This window comes from Petaurus breviceps, unplaced genomic scaffold (assembly GCF_028583685.1).
Source record: "Petaurus breviceps papuanus isolate PSGF00001 unplaced genomic scaffold, PetGlider_PUasm1.0 76, whole genome shotgun sequence".
NCBI classification, from domain to species: Eukaryota; Metazoa; Chordata; class Mammalia; order Diprotodontia; family Petauridae; genus Petaurus; species Petaurus breviceps.
This window is the reverse complement of record NW_027186473.1, coordinates 44,298,388-44,321,625: the sequence shown is the minus strand read 5'-3', so window position 1 is coordinate 44,321,625 and position 23,238 is coordinate 44,298,388.

Here is a 23,238-nt window from a genome sequence, read left to right as displayed (position 1 = left end):
TCATTCCCTTCCTCCCTTGTCACCCACCCTTACTGGGAAGATAAGCAGTTCAGTATAGGTTGTACATGTGTAGCTAATGCAAAACATTACCATAGTAGATATATTGTAAAAGACTGACTATATTTCCCTCCCTCCTATCCCACCTCCCACTTGTTCTATTCTCTACTTTGATCCTTTCCCTTTTCAAAAGTGGTTGCTTCCAACTTCCCTTCCCCCCAGCCTGCCCTCCCTTCCATCATTCCCCCTCTCATCCCCATCCTCTTGCCCCCTACTCTCCTGTGAGATACCCTATTTAGTGTGTATTTCATTCCCTCCCCGAGCCAAATTCAATAAGAATAAGGTTGAGCCATTCCCTTTTGCCTTCCAATTCTTCCCCTCCATTGTAAGCATTTTCCTTTGCCTCTTCTATATGAGATAGTTTACCACCATTCTGTCTTTCCCCATCTCCTCTCATTATATTCCTCTCTCACCTCTTAATTTCACGTTTTAAGTATCATCCCTTCCTATTAAATTGGTCCTGTGCCCTCTATCTATGTATACCTGTAAACATATATTCACACATTCACATATGTATTCATATGCCCATATACCCTCCAATGTAGACATATATATATACTTATTTATTTCCCTTCAACTATTTTCATTCGAGAAAAGTTTCATCAGTTATAATTATCATTTTTCCATGTAGGAATATTAATAGTTCAACTTTCAAAGTTCCTTATGATTTTTTTTCCTTGTTTTCCTTCTCATGCTTTTCTTGCTTCTTGTATCTGAATGTCAAATTTTCTATTCAACTCTGGTTTATTCATCAAAAATACTTGAAAGTCCTCTATTCCACTGAATGACCATATTTTCCCCTGAAACATGATACTCAGTTTTGCTGGGTAGGTGATTCTTGGTTTTAATCCCAGCTCCTTTGACCTCTGGAATATCATATTCCAAGCCCTTCGATCCCTCAGTGTAGAAGCAGCCAGATCCTGAATTATCCTGATTGTGTTTCCACAATATTCAAATTGTTTCTTCTTGGCTGTTTGCAATATTCTTTCCTTGATCTGGGAATTTGGGAACCTGGCTATAATATTCCTAGGGGTTTTATTTTGGGGATCTTTTTCAGGAGGTGATCAGTGGATTCTTTCAACCTCTATTTTGCCCTCTGGTTCTAAAACATCAGGGCAGTTTTCCTTGAGAATTTCTTGGAGGATGATTTCTAGGTTCTTTCTTTGATCATGGCTTTGAGGTAGTCCAATAATTTTTAAATTATCTCTCCTGGATCTATTTTCCAGGTCAGTGGTTTTTCCAGTGGGATATTTTACATTGCCTTCTACTCTTTCATTTGTTTGGATCTGTTTAACAGTGTCTTGATTTCTCATAAAGTCATTAGCTTCCATTTGCTCCTATCTAATTCTGAAGCAATGATTCTCCTCAGTAAGCTTTTGAGATACTTTTTCCATCTGGCAAATTCACCTTTTTAAGGCATTCTTCTCCTCATTGCCTTTTTGAGCCTCTTTTGCCATTTGAGTTAGTCTATTTTTTTAAGGTGGTATTTTCCTCAATCAGGCTGTTGACTCTCATTTCATAATTTTCTTGTATTGTTCTCATTTCTCTTCCCAATTTTTCTTCCACTTCTCTTATCTGCTTCTTAAGGTCCTTTATGGCCTGTAACCAGCTCATATTTTCCTTTGGAGCTTTTGGTGCAGGAGTTCTGACTTCACTGTCTTCCTCCCATTCCATGCTTTGCTCCTTTTTGTCCCCAAAATAGGAGTCTAATGTTGGATTCTTCTGTTTGCTTTGCTTCCTTTGCCTGGTTATGTTGCCACTCAATTATTTGACTTTTTGGCTTTTTGCTACACAGTAGGACTCTGCCACCAGACAGGGGAGCTTCCGTCCCAAACACTGGGGTTTTCTCAGCTGCCGGAGGTATTAGTTGGGTGCCCTCTCTGAAGCCTCCACATGTTCTGGCAAGCTGGTCACACACCCCAGGACCTCCACCCTAGACCACAATCCAGATCCAAGCCGCTTAAAGCAAGAGTGATTACCCCTCAGACTGGTAGCTTGGTCCCCCTACACTCTGCAGGCCAGGAGCTGAAGCTGCCACATGTCGGTGGCTGGGCTGCAGCCCTTAGCAGCTTCTCTCCTCAGGGGCAAAAGCTGTCACTCTCCCAACTACTGGGTGCCAAAGTCCACACTGCACTGACCTCTCACTTTGTCCTTAGCATCTATGTGTTGACAATTCTGGACAGCCACAGCTGCTGGTGATCTGGAATCCCTCCACCCAGCAGCTGGTCAGGTCCACCCTGGGGCTAAAACCTCGGTTTGGAGCTGGGCTCTGCTCCCAGAGCCCTGTGCTGGCCAATTCCTGTTGGCCTGCTGGGCTGTCCTCTGTGGGAGGCTTGCTTCTTGTGTCATTTTGTGGGTTCTATAGCTCCAAAGCTTTTTCAGAGTCCCCTTTTACATGGATTGGAGGTGGTGAGAGCCAGAGCTGTGTGGAGGTTCTCTTTTCTGCCTTCTTGACTCTGCCCCCTAAGTTATCCTGTGACTTATAATCTTAAAAGAGTTATCCTGAACCCTGAGTGGTTGTGATTTAATTGCCCAGGATCACACAGATAGTATGAATCACCAGCAGGTTTTGAACTCACATAATCTTGATTTTGAATGCAGTTCTCTCTCTAGTAGTCTATGTTTGCTCTATACCCAGAGCATAAAAATTTTAAATGAACATGTACCAAATCAACCAAAGTTAACATCAGGGAAATAGAGTCCCCACCAAAGCAGTACCAATATGACACAAATTTCCCCTGAATCTTCTGAGGTCCATTATTAGTACCTAAAAGTCATGCTGTGGTCATCTGTAGTCTCCCCAGTTCTTTTCCCGCTGTGGTTTATGTGACAATATATTTCTCTGTTTTCTTCTTACTGCTCTATCATTCCCACATTGTCTATTTTCTTCATTCTCTCTGTGACAAGACTATTGTTTCCCTGACATTTACAGCATGGGGAAATTTTATCTAAAAGAAGACAAAGCTGCCCACAGGACCTGATTGACCCTGGTTTCTCTGACACACTCCCTCTTCCCAACTTCCTACCCCATAGCAGATATTGGGCAGATTCAGCACAAAGTTAACCTAATTGGCATTAGTTTCCCTAATACAGTTTCCTGGTCATCTAGAAGCATAAAAAGTCTCAGCCCTATGGAATCTAGGCCTCTCAGACTTGGTGGGTGCCAAAGTTAACATCCTCTGATGACATGCTCATATGATGAATTTCCATCTAAGGGAGGTCATGTATATCAAAGCTAAAGCAGAAGTCCCACTGTATCCTTGTTGCACATCCTTGCTATTAGGACAAAGTAAACAGAGACAGTCTGGATCTGCATCGTTGGAAGAAACATTGACATCAATGAGCTTACAGATCCCTTTGAATATTTGGGTCCCTCTAACCCAAAAGTCTCTCTCTAACTACAATCCCAGAATGCCTATGGAATATTTACATTTTGATGTTTTACCACCACTTCAAGATTACTCTGAGAAAAAAAACCTGTCTGCCATCAAATTGGTTTCCTTTCCCAAATTCCTTATTTTTGTGAATGGAACCACCACCCTTGCACCAAGGCTCAATTCAAGTCAACGTGGATTCTTCTTACTTTATCCACAGAACTGCATTCCTCTAAAGTAACTATGAAGTGATGACAGAGTTATTTCTCCTCTCATTCCACAGATGCCTCTCTGAATCAGCTCTCAATGGAAACCAAAGAAGGGAACAGGAAAGGGAAGAAAACAAATATTTATTAAGCAATTCAATGCCAGTCATTGGGCTAAGCACTCTGCACCTTTTAATTATTCTAACAAGTTTGAAAAATCATTATATTAATGAACCTAATAGATCTGAAAAGAGTCTTTGAGATATAGTCCAATTCCCTTATTTTATAGAGGAGGAAACTGAGTGCCAGACAAGTGAAATGATTTGACCACATTCACACAGGCAGTAAGGAAAAGAGCATGGGTTTGAACCCCCATCCTCTGACTCTTTCCACTATGTGATTCTGTCCCTTGCCTTTGATTGTGAATAACACGGTGACACTTCTAGGTCTTCTCAAAATCAGTTTAAATCCCTCAGCTCAGGCAGATGACCTCCTAGATCATTACAGAAAACTGAGGCATGGATTCTCCCTTATGATGAGAAACCAAAAGCCCATTTGTTAGTACAGGGGTTCCCAACTTTTCCTATCATTAGTACACAAGATTAAAGTAGTCCTTTAATATTTGTTGATAAAGGAAAATTTGTTGGTTAGTTGTTTTTCTGTAACATCCAACTGTTCATGAACCCCTTTGGGGTTTTCTTGGAAAAGACACTGGAGTGGTTTTCCATTTCCTTCTCCATCTCATTTTACAGATGAGGAAACTGAGGCAAACAGGGTAAAATGACTTGCCTAGGGACACACAGCTAGTAAGTATATGAGCCCAGATTTGAACTCAGGAAGAGGAGTCTTCCTGACACAGGCCCAGGACTCTAATATACTGAGCCATCTATTGCCTAAAACAAAATCCCTAATGATAAAAGTTACTATGAATTCAGTGATGCTTTTAATGACTTTGTATGTTATTAATCACAATAAAATCTATACACAGAATCCATATAAGTATATGGAAAGATAGCATGACATAGTTGATAAAAATCCAACTTCAGTTATCAGGACAGACTTGGGTTCGTGGGATACCTCTGACATACTTGTAATCTGACCTGGGCAAGTCTCAAACTGTCAGTGCCTCAGGTAACTAATTCTCGGAGGTATAAGCTGCAGATGGGTTGTAGACTTGCATCTGTAGAGGGAATTTCCCCACTGGGCATTCTCTACACAATTGAAATCATCTGTCTGGAAAAGATGTTAGACCTATTATTTATTTAGTCTGCAGAAGGCATGTTTGTTTACTTATTGATGAACTCACAGACTTTGAAATAACTCCCCACCCTTCCTTCCCCACTGAATCGCAGTGGGGCCTTAGGAAAACAAAGAATCAACCATTTTAACAAACTTTCACAGATCATAAGAATGTGGAAGAGACTTTAGAGTTCATCTTGTCCTACCTCTTTAATTTTCAGATAAGGAAACTGAGAACTAGAGAAATTAAGTGCCTGGCCCATGGTCATACAACCTGTAATCCAGAGAACCAGGATTCAAAACAAGAACCTCTCACTCCAGATCCAATATTCTTTCTAACACACCATGCTGCCTCCAAGATGATAGTTTAGATTTTAAAAGAAGCTTAGAGGGAATCTAGTCTACCACCACCCCAGTTCAGAGATAAAAAAATAAATACATAACTGAGGCAGAGGGGCTAAGGTCATACAAGTATTAAGTGCCCATCAATATATGATGTCCTTGAACCTGAAATCTAGCACTCTCTCTACCATACCAAATGGCCTCCTCTTTCAATTAAAAGTTAGGACTCATCTTCCTGAGTTCAAATCAGACCTCGGACATTTACTAGCTGTGTGACCCTGGGCCAGTCACTTAACCCCATTTGCCACAGTTTCCTCATCTGTCAAATGAGCTGGAGAAGGACATGGCAAACCTTTGCCAGAAAGAAGATACCAAATTGCACCAAAAAGAGTGGGGTGTGATAGAAAACTGACTGAAAACCGAAATCAAAGAAGATAATATTTGTAAAGTGCTTAGCCCAATGTACACATAGCAGACCCTTAAGAAATGTTTCCTTCCTTCCTCCCTCTCTACTTTCTTTCCTTTTTCTAAACTTTACTTGAAAAGTCTGAAGTTACCACTGCCCCAGTGAGCAGTAACCGCCATTGCCTGTTATTCTATTTCATTATTTATATAGCTCCATAGGGATGTGTGATTCTTTAAAGCAGATAGAATATAAAAGTCAAAAATCAAAAAACTAAATTTCCTGCTCTGGATGACTCATGATCTAATGGCTCCTAATATCTCCAGGGCATCAATTAAATGAGATGAAGGATTACAAGATGATAAAGCATCTTAATTTCTTCAGGTTCTATTAATTTTCTTCTGCCATTTCAGAGAAAACAGACCAAGAAGAGAGTGTCAGAAATAATACACCATGTCCTTGAAGAGTTTTTCTTTCTGTCTGAGAGTTTGAAATTCCAGGACCCAGAATAAAACATGTTATATTCCCTGCATTGGCTTTCAATGGATTGTTGGCTTTAGAAAAGCTTAAAAGTCACATTACCCCAAAGAGTACAAGAACCAACCAGACTTCATCCAAACCAACATTTATCTTCCCTGGCAACCTTTAGACTTTACACAATAAGATCCAAAAATTCTCACTGGAAATATGGCCTAAGGATTATTTAGGATGAATTAGAGTAAAATAGCAGTGAATAGGTCATAGCAAATCACATCATCACTGCCTAGGTCTATCTGAGGAGAGTAGTCACACTATATAAATAGACTTATCTATTCACTTTCTCTCATCTGTGTGTTCTTTAAAATGCCATGTTGCAACCGCTATGATATCCTCAGCCAGGCACAGTTGTGAGTGGAGAAGAGAAAGCCTAGGGAAGAGGATAAGAGCAAATTGTTACCCTGACTGTCATCCAGGAAAAAGCCATGGCTAAAAGATCCTTGCACATTACACCAGAGGATAAAGGCTACAGATTGCCCCTGGGATTTAAAAGTAGAGTAACTGCATTTAGAACTGCTTCATTCATGATCCTCATGTCTGAAATGCTTCCCATCCTCCATTCTCCTCATTTTCCCTGGCCTCCTTCAAATTGCAGCAAAAATCCTACCTCTAGGTCTTTCCCAATCTCCCCTAGGCTCCTAGGGCCACACACACACACACACACACACACACACACACACACAACACACATATTTATATATATTTATGTATACATATATACATGTGTATATGCACACATGCATACACATATATGTATATATGCATGCATGTGGATGTGTATATGTTTATATTTGGATATATACATACACATATATGTGCATGTATATATGTATGTGTGTATACTTATTTACTTGTTTTCTCCCCCATTAAGATGTGAGCTCTTTGAGAGCAAGGAGCATTTTTGTCTTTCTTTGCATCCCCCGCACTAAGTACAGTGCCTGGTGAAGGTAAACAATAAATGCTTTTTGGTTGGTTGATTCTTGCACTTAAATCTTCTCACCATTTGGTGAATGTACTCAATATCTAGTCCTTATTCCTTTAGTCCATATAGATTTTGACTCATGCTCTGAGAGATCTATAAATTGAATTATAGTCATTCCCAAATGGAAGGACTCTTGGCAGTCAGTTAAAAGAACTTGTATGCCTAAGTTTCTAGGCCTAGACATGAAGGCTAAGGATGTAGATCAGAGGATTAACTATTTAGAGCTGAAAGAGCCTTTAGAAGTTATTGAGGGGTGAGAATGGGGAGAATGGAGCCAAGATGAAGGAGAAAAAGCAGGAATTCCCCTAAGCCTTCCCAAATTCCCCTTCAAACAACTTTAAATAACACCTCAAAACAAATTCTGGATGAGCAGAAACTACAAAAGGATAGAGTGAAACAATTTTCTAGCCCAAGACAACTTAGAATTTCAGAAAGAAAAGTCTGTCACTTCTGGGTGAGAGTGAAGTACACTCCAGCACAAGCAGTACCCCAGCAAACCAGCAGCAGGTCTTGGTAGCAACTGAATTATTGGTGATGACTTTCAGAGCTCTAAGCCCATAGATGGTAAGGGGGAAGGGCAGACAATTGATCAGAAAGAGATTCCAGGGGTCCCTTTTCTGGCACTGAGTGCAGGACTCTGTTGTTGCATTACCCATAGCTGGTCAGGTCCCAGTCCTTTATTCCAGCTCCAGGGCAAGGAAGAGCACAGTATGCCAGAGCTTGGGGCCATAGGGGAGCTGGGGCCCTCATCACAGTTCCAAGACAGAAAAGAATGCATGTGGTTGCTCACAGACCAGAGCACAGCTCAGGAGAGTAATAAACACAACTCTGCTTAGATTATACCACCTTGGAAGAACTGAAAACTTACAGAACCCCCAGAAATAACTCTGAAAACAGCTGCACAAAAAACTAGAAGCTTGAGATAGTGCCCCCTTGACCCTGGGTGCAGAGCCCAACTTTAATACAAAGTTAAAAGCAAAGAAATAGGCTAGAAAAGTGAGCAAACAACAACAAATGATACTGCCAACAGAAAGGTACTGTGGTGACAGGGAAGATCAAAACACACTCACAAGAAGACAACTAAGTCAAAACTGCTACATCCAAAGTCTCAAAGAAAAATGTGAATTAACCTCAAGCCCAAAGAGAAGTCATTTAGCCTATCCCTCTAATATTAGAGATGAAGAAAACAGGCCAATGGACATTAAAGTAGTATTGGCAATATAATCAGCATCCCCCACACGTCTTTTCTCTGATGCTTTATAATGATGAATACTAATATCTAACATTTATATAGCACTTGAGGGATTGCTAAGCACCTTATCTTAGAGGGGAGATTACACTGTATTCTCAAAGGTTATGCAACCAATGCTAAAGTCTTTGTAGGTTCTTCTAGGTTGGAAAAGCTTCAAAGACAATCCTGGTGACAGGCTGATTCTACTATCCAAGGACCAGCCTCAATAATAAAGGAGACGGGAATGACCAGCAGTTTGTTCACTAAGTGATGAATTCTTTGACACCAATGCTGAAGCAGCTACAAATGCAAAATGACCTCTAGTCCCATATATCTTGCTTTCTGCTAAGAATGACACCATTTTTTAAACTTTGTACATACATTCAATTAATTGTTGGCACTTTAAATACTTGCCCAACAATGAATTGGTTTGGTACTGGAAGACCATGTGGCCAATATCAAGCCCTCTCTTCTGTGTTTATCAAACAGTCATGTTCTGTCCATTTAAACATGGGCAGCAAAGTGGATGAGTTTGTTGGATGTGTTTGTCAGTTATTATATCAAGGCATCAGAACTCATTGGTCAGTTTTTTCCAGTATGAGTATTCCTTAGAATTCAGGCTGAGAAAGTTACCCTATTATCAAGACAAAATTGCTTATTGGTGATGCCTTGGCATCCAAGCACAGAATTGTACCCCAGAGGTACTTTAATGGATGCATAATTATGAATTGGAAATTAAATGTTTTATTTTAGCTGAAATACTAATTAGGCATTTTTATTATTTTGGTGACTTATCCCACCCCTACACACACATAGGCACACGTACATTATACCTTTGCAGAAGTAAATGCTATATGGATTTTACTTTACTAAGCAAAAGACAAATACAAGAAATCTAAGTTCTACCACACCCAGTAGGAATCAAATGCAAATTAAAGAACTTACTTTTTATTATATTTTCAATCTGCTATTGTAAAAATGGATTTTGACAGCTCTGGTAATCTAGCTACAACCCTCAGCCATCTGAGCTTTCAATTGTGATTCATATCACAATAAAAAAAAACATACACAGGTGCCTTGAGACATGGAATAAATATCATTTTATGATAAAGCTCCTCTAATTAAGTCAGATAAAGCTGTGACTCTTGGCTCAATGGGCATTTGTCAATGTGTTCTATGTTATCTGTCATATAATTGCTGAAAATATTTATAATCAAGTTTATGTTGCTTAACTTGGTGAAATGTGAAAAGATTCATTAGCCTTAAATCTGATTTAGTGTCTCATTCATTTGCATTTACATAATCCTGAATGTGACATTCTGTAACATTAGTCACCATCTTCTTAATTGGTCACCCTGCTTTCATTTTCTCTCTTCTCCAAATAATGCACAGGTCTGACCATGCTATTGCCCTGCTACAGAAATTCTAGTGTCTCCCTATTGCCTCTAGGATATAACATGAATTCCTCTTGGAACATTTAAAACCCTTACAATTTGGTTTTAGTCCACCTTCTAGACTTATTTCATTTCACTGCTCTTCACACAGTGTATATTCCAGAAAAAAAAATGGACTGTTCCTTATACTTGGAGAGGTGGTATGGAGAGAGCACTAGATTGATAATCCAGTCTTGATCCCTTGGGTGTGTGACTCTGGACAAGTCACTTTAGCCTCAGTTTCTTTTTCTGCAAAATGAGGGAATTCAACTAGGACACTTCTAATGTCCCTTCCAGCACTAAATTCATGCTTTTTAAACTATATCCCACTTCCATGCCTTTACATAAGCAGCCCCAATTCCCAAAATACTCTCCCTTCTCACTGAATTCTACCTTTTAGAACCCCGTAGGTTCCTTCAAGGAGGTTCAGAGATTCCGAGATTACCTTCTACGCAAGACTTTTACTGATCCTACAAATTATTGGTAGCTTCCCCCTCACCAAATTTCTTCATATTACTTTGTGATTATTTATGTATGTATACATTGTTTCTTCCCAGAGGATGTTTTAAAAAATGTCTTTAGACCCCCCAGTGTCTTGAACATGGTAGGTTCTTACCAAGGGCTTACTAAATGAGTAAATGAATATTAGCAATTACGTGTCTATAAATTTGGGGTAGCTGGTTGGCAAAATGGAGAGAGTGCCAGGCTTGGAGTCAGGAAGACCTGACTTCAAAATTGACCTCAGATACCTATTAGCTGTGTGCCCTAGTTACTTAACCCTGTTTGCCTCAGCTTCCTCATCTGTAAAATGAGCTGGAGAAATGACAAACCACTCAAGTATCTTTGCAAGAAAACCCCAAATGGGGTCATAAAGAATTAGATATAACTAAAAAATGACTAAATAAAAGTCTATAAATTTGGAAATACATTTCATTTGGTCCAAAACAAATATGATGTTGAAATTCATATTTTAATTATCTTTCCTCATAAATTTTTTTCCCTTGTTTTCTCCTTGGAATTTCAGTGCTAGAAACCCAGACAATCACAATAGCATCAATGGTTTATGGAAAGGTTACTTTTATATCAGCAGTCTGCTAACCTGTTATTCACTTTTTAAACAGAAAAGGATTGACATGTAGTAATATTTTAAGACTAAAGTAAAACAAACAAATAGAGGTATAAACAATGGTCTGCTGAATTTAAGAAAATCTAGGCAATTCATTTAAATAATTTGGGCTCATTTGATTAAAAACTGGAAAAAAATCCTCAAATAAAGTCTAGCTTATTGCTTGAGCATCAGGAGATGTGTGCAACCATATTTCATATCCTAACGTCTCTCTTGATTTATTACAGGACATAATCAACAGTTGTTTAACTTGTGATCTACTAGGACTCTCAGATCTTTTCTTATCACGTTATGCAATCGATACTTCCTTATCATAAAATTAGGGAATTTGTTTTCTATCCTTAAGGGAATCATTGTTCTTTATCTTTGGAAATTGTTTTGACCTTTTCGAACCTGCAGTTTCTAAATTTGTTTTCTAAGTTACCATAAATTTAATGAAAAAAAGGTGTTTTTGTGGTTTATTTTGGTTTTACAGACCTCCTCAAAACAATAGGGTCAGCACATCCCCCTGTTTTCTATTCAAAGAGGAGGTGGGAAAAGTATCTCTTCGATAACAAAGAGGAAATCAGAATTGTGTAATCACATAGAATATAAACCACAGTTCAGTATGTATATCAGTCTAGGAGAACTTCAGAAACTCTTACTGATGACAGAGGCACACAAGATCAACAAAATTTCCATCACTATCTTCTTTAGTGAATCTAAGAAAACAGGAGTTAGAAAACATGCCTTCAAATGAGAATTAAAGAAGCAGGGTCAAATGAGCTTTACAAAGTAGGAAAGGCAAAGTCTTAACATTCTCCTTTACTGGGCAGAGTTCCCAGGCGTTTGGGAGCAGTGGCATTCCATTTATTCTGGAAAAGTACCATATTCCCATTAGTCACTAGGTAATGGATGTGAGGAGGATGGAATTTTACCCTGATGGAAAGAGGATTTGGTTCTTTTATTATTATTATTATTATCATTATTAACATTAATATTAGTACATCAACAAATCCCTGGTGATGAATACAACAATCAACCACATTTCTATGAAAAAGAAATTATAGCTCAAGGAGGAAAAAAAAGCAAGATGAATTTATAGTGGGATGAGCATTGGAATTGGAGTGGAATTCACTTAGGATCAGAGATTTTAAATGTGAGCAGCACCTGAAAGGATATTTAATCCACCCTCATTTTCCAGATGAAGAAAACCTCTATGGGTCTCAGTTTCCTCATTTGTGAATTCAAGAAGATTGGACTACTTAATCTTTAAGGCCTCTACTGCCTCTAAAATTCTGTGTTCATAATTCTGTGTCTAAGATGGAGAATCAAAGCAATTGATCACTGAAATGTCCAAATGATGAAACCAAGTTGGAGGGTGGAAGTGCAGTTTAGAGAGGAGGGACTCAATAGCCTATAGGTGCCGCAAATTACCACTTTACTTTATATGTATAAACACAGCCTAGGTAGGTCATTAGTTCAAAGTCAGGTCATGATAAAGCTGACAATGGCCTCCAGATTTGTCTGATTCCCAGGGCAATTTACTGTGCTCCCAACTTTGCTGTATATACATTCTTCAGTTAGCACAGATAAGGTTTATAAAATGTTCACCACTTTATAGGGAGAGGAACTATCAGCTCCATCAGCAAAATAGATGATAGTACTGACTGTGTCCAACAAAAATCATCATTTATTTCAAACCTCACAAAGCAGCGATGCTCATAAATTGACATTAGAGTCGTATGGTAAATTGTAACTGGAGTCACAAAATTCTTAAATAATATTAGTTCAATATAATAGAATAATGTGATATTCCTAGACAGAAATGAGGGCAGGTAGGTGGCATAGTGGATAGAGGGCTGACCCTGGAGTTAGAAGGACCTAGGTTCAAATCTCCCCTCAGATACCTACTAGCTGTGTGACCCTGGGCAAATCACTTCACCCCATTTGCATCAGTTTCCTCATTTGTAAAATGAGATAGAGAAGGAAATGGCAAGCTACTCTAGTATCCTTGCAAAGAAAACTCCAAATAGATCAGAGAGATTCAGATACAACTGAAATCACTAAACAACAACAGACAAAAATGAAAGGTCTTAAAAAGTCGGTTACCTAGTGTTATCAGCAAGCACCCCAGCGTCCCCAGGGTCGCTGCCAACACAGGTTCTTAGATCTGCTTTGTTAAAGGAAAGCAACTCAAAATGGGTTAACAAGCTTACTTTAATCAGTCAAATATGTATTGTTTACCTAGTTCAGGGAAAAAAGGTCAGCACCCCGAACTTCAGAATATACAGACAGAATTATCAAGACAGAGAAACAGATCAAGTAGACAGTTTCCAAACTGTCCAACCATTACATCCATACCAAATCAACATCTGGGTTTTTCAAAGCCGGGGGGCTCTCAACAACGGCTTCCCAGAGTCCAGATGAAATCACAGAACACTTCTCAAAGTGAGCCCCAAAACAAAGCTACACCTCAGGGCTTATATAGCCTCCTCCTGGCTCAGAGAATGTAACAACCTTTTGGACCCACTAGCAAGAAGTATCTACTGAAAAACAAGCCTCCCACCCCAGGCTCCAGGTGCACTTTAGCCTAGGGGCAGGGAAGATCTTAAAAATTTACATTCCCATTACACCTAGACATGCATTTTGAGAACTGTGATCTGATTATCATTTTCCCAAGGAATTTTTATAAAGAAATAATGAGGGTTATGTGGCAAAATGGCAGAAGTTGTTTTCCACACACCTCTCCAACCTAAAAACTTCACTAAAAGGACACAAAAAGTATAGAGCAATTATAGGCAAATCTACAAGTTAAAAAGAAATGGTATATTATGAAATTATACTAAGTAGCTTAAATATTTAAGCACCATTCCTATGTCCAGCTCACTGCATAGCCTAGGGATAGCCAGTTGTGAATGACCTCAATAGCTTGTGTTTCAGGGTCCAGCTGTGGGGGTCTTATCTGGTACCTCTACAGAAGTAGTTAAGTGAATTCTTATCACTTCATAAGAGCAGACAACTGGGATTCTGGTTAGCCACCTCAAGGAAACAGCGTGATTGGATTATTGGGGGGAGGGCAGGAGAAGGCATCAGTGAGGAGTTAGGGAAGGGAGAAGGGGCTTTTGTGCCTCAGAGAGGAGAATAAAAATCCAGATTAGTAGCAATTCTTCCCATGGAATTTTCTCTAGACAGAAAAACAGCCAATGCCCTTGAAGGGCTAAAGATGTCAGGCCTAAGAGATCTGTTTGAAAGAAAGGATACCATAGCAGTAGAAGGTAAAGGGATCAAGGATGAGCAAGACTAAACAATGACATAAATTCTCTCAAATTTCTATTGTTATTTTTAAAAGAAGTTTTATTGAGGAATAAAAAAAAAACAAGGGACCATCTATAAACAAAATGATCAAAGAGTTAAAGATTTAATGGGGATCTTAAAAAGCCAAGAGAAAGGAAGGAGAAAGAGCTGAATTAACATTTTGTGGATTAAACTCCATGTCAACTATAAACAAATCAATACCTTTTTAAAATTTTTAATTATATTTTTTTCAATTAGCAAAAATCTATTTTATCTCTCTCTTACTTCTTCCCCATTGGGGGAAAAACTCTCTTGTAGCAAAGGTGAAGAGTTAAAATTAATTCCCATATCAGCCATGTCCAAAAAATCCATTTCCCATTTTACACCCTGAGTCCATCATCTCTCAGTCAATAAGTAGGTAGAATACTTTATCATTGGTTCTTTGGAATCTTGGCAATCAACATCTTTTGTGGTAGGAATAACACAGTGGAAATTATTTGAGCAGGGAAAGGGGATACAATAGACAGAAGAGCAACTAATGATGTTCACTCATTCTAGATATGTGGATATGTGGTAAAATTTTATATATACATATATATATGTGTGTGTGTGTGTGTGTGTATACACATACACATTCATACATATATACATATACACAATACATATAAACATGCATAAACTAATAATTCTCAAAAAATGAACTATATGAAAGATTGTTTCAATTTACTAGTAATAAGAGAAATTTACGTTTAAAAAATTCTGATTTCATCTCACATTCTGCAAATAAGGAAAGATGACAAAAGGTAGAAATTTTCAATGATGCAGGAGCTGTGGGAAGACAGAAAAACAATTATATTGTTGAAGGAGTTTTGAATTAATAAAAGTATTCTGGAAAATAATTTGTAATAATGCAAAAAAATTGACTAAAATATCTATAATCCTTGATCCAAAAGGTCCACTGCTAGCTATATACCCTTCCAAGGTCACAGATGAAAAGGAAGATCTCATATGTGCCACAATATTAATGAAAGCATCTTTTTGTGGTGGCAAAAAACTGGAAGACAAGTAGATACCCATCAACTGGAGATTTGTTAAATAGATCATGGCACTTTGATATGACAGAATATTATTGTTTCATAAGAAACAAAAAATTATTAGCAATACAGGGAAATGGGAAGACATATTAACTGATGCAGAGTGAAGTATTCAGACCCAGGAAAACAACATGTGTGAGGACTTCAATTTAAACTAAAAGAAAGCTAAAATAGAGCCAAATCATTTGTAATTATAGTTACTCTAGTTTGGTTCCAAAAAAGAGATAAGAAAATGTACCTCCTTCCTTTTCCTGGAGAAGTCAGGAATCATGGGTTCGGAATGTTGCATATGCTATCAGAATCAATGTATTGACTACCTTTGCTGAACTTTTATAAGAGAAAACTTGCTGAATCTGGAAGGGTATATTTAAAAATTTTTATGATCTAAAAACAAAAGGCATCAATGATTTGTAAGAGCAGAAGTTATGAAACTTGTCTTTTTCTAGCTTACCTTTGGACTAAGAAAAAAATATGAAGGGAAACAGTGGTATCTTTCTCATCTACTCCACTCTTGGAAGCCCCTGTTCCCAAACATCCATCATCTCTTCTTCCAGCCCCTTATCAAGACAGCTAATCTTTCTTTTTGGAAAGGCTAGGATAAACCAATTCATTCTACACTATAAATTCTTCATTATAGCTCAATGTGCTGCATCTGCTAGAAGTATTTATTTCCCAATATGAGTTTAAATCCTAATCCAGGGGAATGAAGGTCTAATAACAAAAATTTTGGAGGAGGAGAAATCAAAGAATCTGAGAGTTGGGGAGGAGAGCTGGATCCTGTGCCTCACAAATCAGACTGCTTGCAGAGACTTAAGAATAAGGCCCGCCTTGCTTTGGCCCCTATTAAACTGTTATTTTTCCCTAAAGTAGGTTATGAATTTTCTCATTAATTCATCCTTCTGTGATCATCCAATTGCCATTTTCTTGGGAATACAGGAATGAATAATGGATGACAAGAATGAAAGGACTGAACAGTTTCCCAAAAAATGACCTGGCAATTATAAAGCAGATGATACCACAAATGGATGAACGAGAAATTAAGACTTGGCAAAGTGTTCAGACAATGGTAAACTCATTGGGAAAGAACTCTACATATGCACAGTACCTAAAATATTGAGGCTAGTAATGAATAGTATGTAGCAATATTAATCACTTTATTTGGGATATTTAATACAGTCTCAGCCTTCTCTTTCCAAACACCACCAAATTCTGTTTTTCTGAAACCATAGTGACCTCCAGTGGCTGACATGAGTAACGGTATTTGTATTTCTTCAAACAGTCCTGAAACATTCCTGATGGAATGATCTGTTCCTTTCACAGAATCACAGTCTCTTAGTGTTAGACGGGACCTAAGAGATCGAATCCATGCACTAATGGGAATCTCCTCTTCAACATCACTGACAGGTCATTACCCAGCCTGCACAAAAAGTCCTTCAAAGGTAATCTATTGCATTTTTGGCATTGGTTCAGGCCCTCATCATCCTTTGCCTGAACTATTAAAAGCCTCTAAGTTAGTTCCTGAGACCAAGTGACTTCCCTGCTCAAAAACTATCAGTGACTCTCTACTGCCTCTTAGATAAACTGTGAACTTCCCAGCCTGGTGTTTAAGGCCCTCCAAAGCTTGGCTCTAATCTCCCTAACCTTATTTAGCATTATTCCTTTTCAAGCATTCCATCTTCCAGTCAAATTTGATTTGTAGCCCTTCTGTGAGCTTGGCTGGTCTCCATGTATTTGTAGAAGCCATCCGTTCTTCTCAGAATGACCTCTCTCCTCATCTTGATCTCTCATTCTTTACCTTTCTTGATGATACCTTGATACCTCTAGTGCCTCTAGTATGGCGTAGGGGAAGAGTAATGGCTCTGGAGGCAGGGTAATGGATTTGAACCCTAACGCTGCTAGTTCAGTAGTTGTATGATCTTAAGCAAGTCTTGTATAGTCTTTAGGCCAGTTCTCTTTTCTGTAAAACAAAGGGATTAGAATGGATTCCTTCCCGATTTAAACCTAGAATCTTCTGGGAAGCCTCTTCTTAAGTCTTCAGCTGTTAAAGATCTCCCCCTCTTCAAAATGTCCTGTATTCACTTATTCACAAGTATCCCTCCAATGGCATGTAAGCTCCCTTAGGGCAGGTATTCTTTTTTTTACTCTCATCTTTATATCCCCAGCACTTAGCCCTGAGCCTGGCAATTAAGAGGTGCTTAATGAATGTTTGTGGAATTGAATTGTTCGACAGCTACCATGTTAAAGAGTTTTTCTTTACATTAATCTGAAGGATGAACTAGGAAACTTCTACTTATGGATCTTTCCAGATAAAATCTGGTGATCATTGATTCTTGTTCAATAAATATTTTTTGAATGCATGTACACACTTAATATATGTATATGTGTGCATAAATTCTTACCAGCAGCCTCATCACTCTAATGGGGGTATGAAGTAGGCACACATATAGCTTCTGCCCTCGAGAAGCTTATAGTCCTAGAGCAGAGATGAGTTGGATACAAATAACTACAATATTATAATAGATGTCCTATGAATCATACAATCAAAGCATTCCAGAAGGTCGATAGAGGGTGATATAGGAAGGCTTCAGGGCAGAAGTAGAGAATCTTTCATGAAGTAGGTGATTTTCCTAAGAAGTAATCAAGGTTACCAAAGGTAGTTGTCATGCAGTGTTTATGTTACTTCTGTGACAATACACAACTCCTAACTGTTCTCTTTCGCATAAGGGAAACTTGATAAATCAATAAATCAATGATAATAACCAGGAATCTTACTTTGATAACTGCTACTCTGCAACATTTCTGCCAAGTGATCTTAGCATTTACTTGAATACTTCTAATGAGAGGGTCTCACTACCTCCCAGGGTATTCAATTCTTCTTTTGTATTGCTCTAGTTGTTAGAACTTTTTTCTTTAAATAAAGCCTAAAATTTCCTCTTTTCAATTTGTACTCATTAATCCCCATTCTTCCCTGAGGAGTCAAACAAATCCAATCCCTCTTCCACATGACAGAAACTTCAAATGTTTAATGACAATTATCACATCCCTTCTAAGAACCTCTTGGACATTTCAAGTTGGACATTCCAGAGATCTCAGACTTATCATGTTAAAAATATAATTCATTATCTTTTCCCAAAAATCCTTCTCTCTACTGGATTTCCCTATTTCTTTTGGGGGTACCATTATTCTTCTAGGTCCAAAAGCTGGGTATTATCATCAACTCCACATATCCCATTGGTAGTCTAATTTTCTCATTTTTCACCCCATGACATTTCTTTTATCCTACTTCTTCTCTCTACTCTACAGACACCATGTTAGTTCTCATTACCTTTTGCCTGGTCTACTGGCTTCCTATTTGGTTTCCCAACCTCAAGTCTCACCCCTCTCAAATGTGCTCCAAATCATTGAGATCTGGCCATGCCACTCCCCTACAATATGAACTCCAGTGGTTCCCCATTTCTTCTAGGATAAAAAAAAAACTCTTTTTTTCTTTTTAAATCTTTCAAAACTTAGTCTCAACCTATCTTTCCAGCTTCATTATAACCCACCCCACCTCTTGCCCTCTATGGTCCAGTCAAACTGAACTTCTCTCTCTATTCCTCACAAATGATACCCAATCTCCCTTCTCTGTCACTTTATACTGGCTTTCCTCCAGGCCTCATATATACTTCTTCCTTGTTCATGTTGAGACATTTCAGTCATGTTTTACTCTTCTCGACCCTATTTGAGGTTTTCTTGGCAAAGACACAGAAGTGTCTTGCCATTTCCTTCTCTGATTCTTTTAAAAATGAGGAAACTGAGGCAAGCAGGGTTAAATGACTTGCCCAGAGTCACACAGCTTATCAGTGTCTGAGGCTGGGGGCGGAGTCAAGATGGCAGAGTAAAAGCAGGACCTCTAAGCGGCTCTGGCTTTCACCTTCCCCAATCAATGTAAAAAGGGGACTCTGAACAAACTTTGGAGCTGCAGAACCCACTAAATGACACAGAGAAGCTAACCTCCCGCTGAGGAGAGCCCGGCAGGCCAGCAGGAATTGGAAACCACAGCACTCTGGGAGCCAAGCCCAGGCTTGCGTGAGCCAGAGGTTTTAGCCCCAGGGCAGGCCTGACCAGCCACGGTCAGGAGGGACTCCAGATCAGCAGCAGCTGTGGCCATTTCCAGAATTATCAACACATTGATGCAAAGGACAAAGTGAGAGGTCAGTGCAGTGTGGACTTTGGGACCACTGTTGGTGGTTGGGAGAGCAATGGCTTTTGCCCCCAGGGTGAGAAGCCACTGAGACACCTTGGCTCAGCCAGCACCACGTGGCAGGTTCAGCTCCTGGCCTACAGAGTGTAGGGGGACCAAGCAACCAGTCTGAGGGATAATTGCTCTTGCTTTAACCTGCTTGGATCTGAATTGCAATCTAGGGTGGAGGTCCTACAGTGTGTGAACAGTTTGCCAGAGCTTGTGGAGGCCTCAGAGAGGGCACCCATGTAATACCTCCAGCAGCTGAGAAAACCCCAGCATTTGGGATGGAAGCTCCCCTATATGGTGGCAGAGTCCTACTGTGGCAAAAAGCCCAGGGGTCAAGTGACTGAGGGGCGACATGACCAAGCAAAGGAAACAAAGCAGACAGAAGATTCCAACATTAGACTCCTATTTTGGGGACAAAAAGGAGCAAAGCATGGAACAGGAGGAAGACAGTGAGGTCAGAACTCCGGCACCAAAAGCTTCAAAGGAAAAAATGAGCTGGTTATAGGCCATAGAGGACCTTAAGAAGCAGATAAGAGAAATAGAGAAAAAATTGGGAAGAGAAATGAGAACAATGCAAGAAAATTACAAAATGAGAGTCAACAGCCTGAGAGGGGAAAATAATATCTTAAAAAATAGACTAACTCAAATGGCAAAAGAGGCTCAAAAAGACAATGAAGAGAAGAATACCTTAAAAAGCTGAATTTGCCAGATGGAAAAGGAATCTCAAAAGCTCACTGAGGAGAATCATTGCTTCAGATTTAGATTGGAGCAAATGGAAGCTAATGATTTTACGAGAAATCAAGATGCTGTTAAACAGATCCAAACAAATGAAAGAATAGAAGGCAATTTGAAATATTTCATGTGAAAAACCACAGACTTGGAAAATAGATCCAGGAGGGATAATTAAAAAATTATTGGACTACCTGAAAGCCATGATCAAAGTAAGAACCTAGAAATCATCCTCCAGGAAGTTCTCAAAGAAAATTGCCCTGATGTTTGAGAACCAGAGGGCAAAATAGAGGTTGAAAGAATCCACAGATCAGCTCCTGAAAAAGATCCCAAAAAGAAAACTCCTAGGAATATTATAGCCAGGTTCCAGAATTCCCAGATTAAGGAGAGAATATTACAAGCAGCCAGGAAGAAATGATTTTTTTTTTTCAGGAAGAAATCATTTGAATATTGTGGAAACACAATCAGGATAACACAGAATCTGGCAGCTTCTACACTGAGGGATTGAAGGGCTTGGAATATGATATTCCAGAAGTCAAAGGAGCTGGGATTAAAACCAAGAATCACCTACCCAGCAAAACTGAGTATCATGTTTCAGGGGAAAATATGATCATTCAGTGGAATAGAGGACTTTCAAAAGCATTCTTGATGAAAAAACCAGAGTTAAATAGAAAATTTGACATTCAGATACAAGAAGCAAGAGAAGATGGAGAAGATAAACAGGGAAAAGAAATCATAAGGAACTTATCAATGTTGAACTATTAACATTCCTACATGGAAAAACAATAATTGCAACTGATGAAACTTTTGTCAGTATGAATATAGTTGAGGGGAAAAGAAATATACATATATATATATGAGGGTATATGGGCATATGAATACATATGTGAATGTGTGTATATATACTTACAGGTATACATAGATAGAGGGCACAGGACCAGTTTAACAGGAAGGGATGATACTTAAAAGGTGAAATTAAGAGGTGAAAGAGGAATATAAGGAGAGGAGATGGGGAGAGACAGAATAGGGTAAACTATCTCATATAGAAGAGGCAAGGGAAAATGGTTACAATGGAGGGGAAGAATAGGAAGGCAAAAGGGAATGGATCAACCTTATTCTCATTGAATTTGGCTTGGGGAGGGAATGAAATACACACTAAATAGGGTATCTCACCCTACAGGAGAGTAGGAGGGAAGGGGATCAGAAGGGAGGGTAGGTTGGGGGAAGTTGGAAGCATCCACTTTTGAAAAGGGAAGGGATTGGGGCGGCCAGGTAGCACAGCGAGTGGGAGCACCGGCTCCAGTGTTGAGAGGACCTGGAGATCGAGTCTCGGGCTCAGACAATCGGCACCCACCCAGAAATACCTGGCTGTGTAACCTTGAGCAAGTTGCTTAACCCCAATTGCTTAGGGGTGGCCAGGTGGCTCAGCGAGTAAGAGCGCCGGCTCCAATGTCGGGATGACCTGGATCAAATCCCGGCCTCGGATACTCAGCACCACACCCAGAAATAACTGGCCCTGTAACTTTGAGCAAGTTACTTAACCCTGATTGCTAAAAAAGAAAGAAAGAAAGAAAAGGGAAGGCATCAAAGTAGAGAGCAGAACAAATGGGAGGTGGGATAGGAGGAAGGGAAATATAATGTTTTACAATATATCTACTATGTTATTGTTTTGCCTTAGCTACACATGTACAATCTATACCGAACTGCTTATCTTCCCAGTAAGGGTGGGTGACAAGGGAGGTAGGGAATGAATCTTTAATTCAAAGTTTTAAAATCAAATGTTTAAATACATATATATATATATATATATATATACACATATATATTTACTATTATTAATGCTATTTTACATGTAATTGGGAAATAAGATGTGCAGGCACTGGGGCATAGAAATCCACTATCCCCTACTGGAAAAGTCGAAAGGTGTATGGGAGAAAATATGGGAGAGAGCAGATTGGAGGAGGGGATATCCTGTAGGACTACTATTTTGGGGTGGTGGGTAGGGGAAAAACGGGAAGAAAAATTTGTAACTCAAAATCTGGTGTAAATGAATGATGTAAATCAGAAGTTAATAAAGCATTTGAAAAATGGGGGGAAAAAAGTGTCTGAGGCTGGATTTGAAGTCGGGAAAATGAGTCTTCCTGACTCCAAGCCCAGCACTTTATCTACTGTTTACTCTCACCTTATAGAATACCTTACTTCCTTCAAAACAAAATCACCTTTCATTTGATGATCTTCTCCCAAATGTTACTGCCCTCCCTCACTAGCTACAGTACATTTGGCTGCCATTCATTTTGTATTTATTTTGCATGTACTTGCATGTGTATGGTCTTTCCTGATAGAAGAAAAGCTATCCCATAGCATAGCACAGTGCCTGGCACATAGTAAAGAACTTAATGGGTGTCCGTTTATTGATGGATTAGTAAGCATCTTTAATTCTCTCAGCTGGTCCCCACATGGCATGCAATTGAGGCCTTTCACTGTCCTGGCTACTGTCCCCTCAGCTCTTTCCAGTTTATTCAGGTCCTTCCTAGAATGTGATGCCCAGAAATAAATCCAATATTTCCATATATGGTCTGGCCATGGCATAGTACAATGGGAATGTCACTTCATTATTCCTCCTTGAACCATGATCCTTAAAGAAGCCTAAATTTGTATTATTTTCCTATCTGACAAGAAGATTTTGGGGCAGCTAGGTGGCACAGTGAGTAGAACACTAGCCCTGGAGTCAGGAGGACCTGAGTTCAAATCCACTCTCAGACACTTAACACTTATTTGTTGTGTGACCTTGGGCAAGTCACTTCATCCCAATTGCCTTGCTTTCCCCCCTCCAAAAAAAATAGAAGATTTTTCAGGAATGATATTTTAGGAGTCAGTCCTCCCTGGTGAATCCCCTATCCTCCATAACTTTTTCATGTCTCCATATCATGCCCTCATTTTTTCTGGTCTACCCATCTACTTAACAACTACAAAAAAAA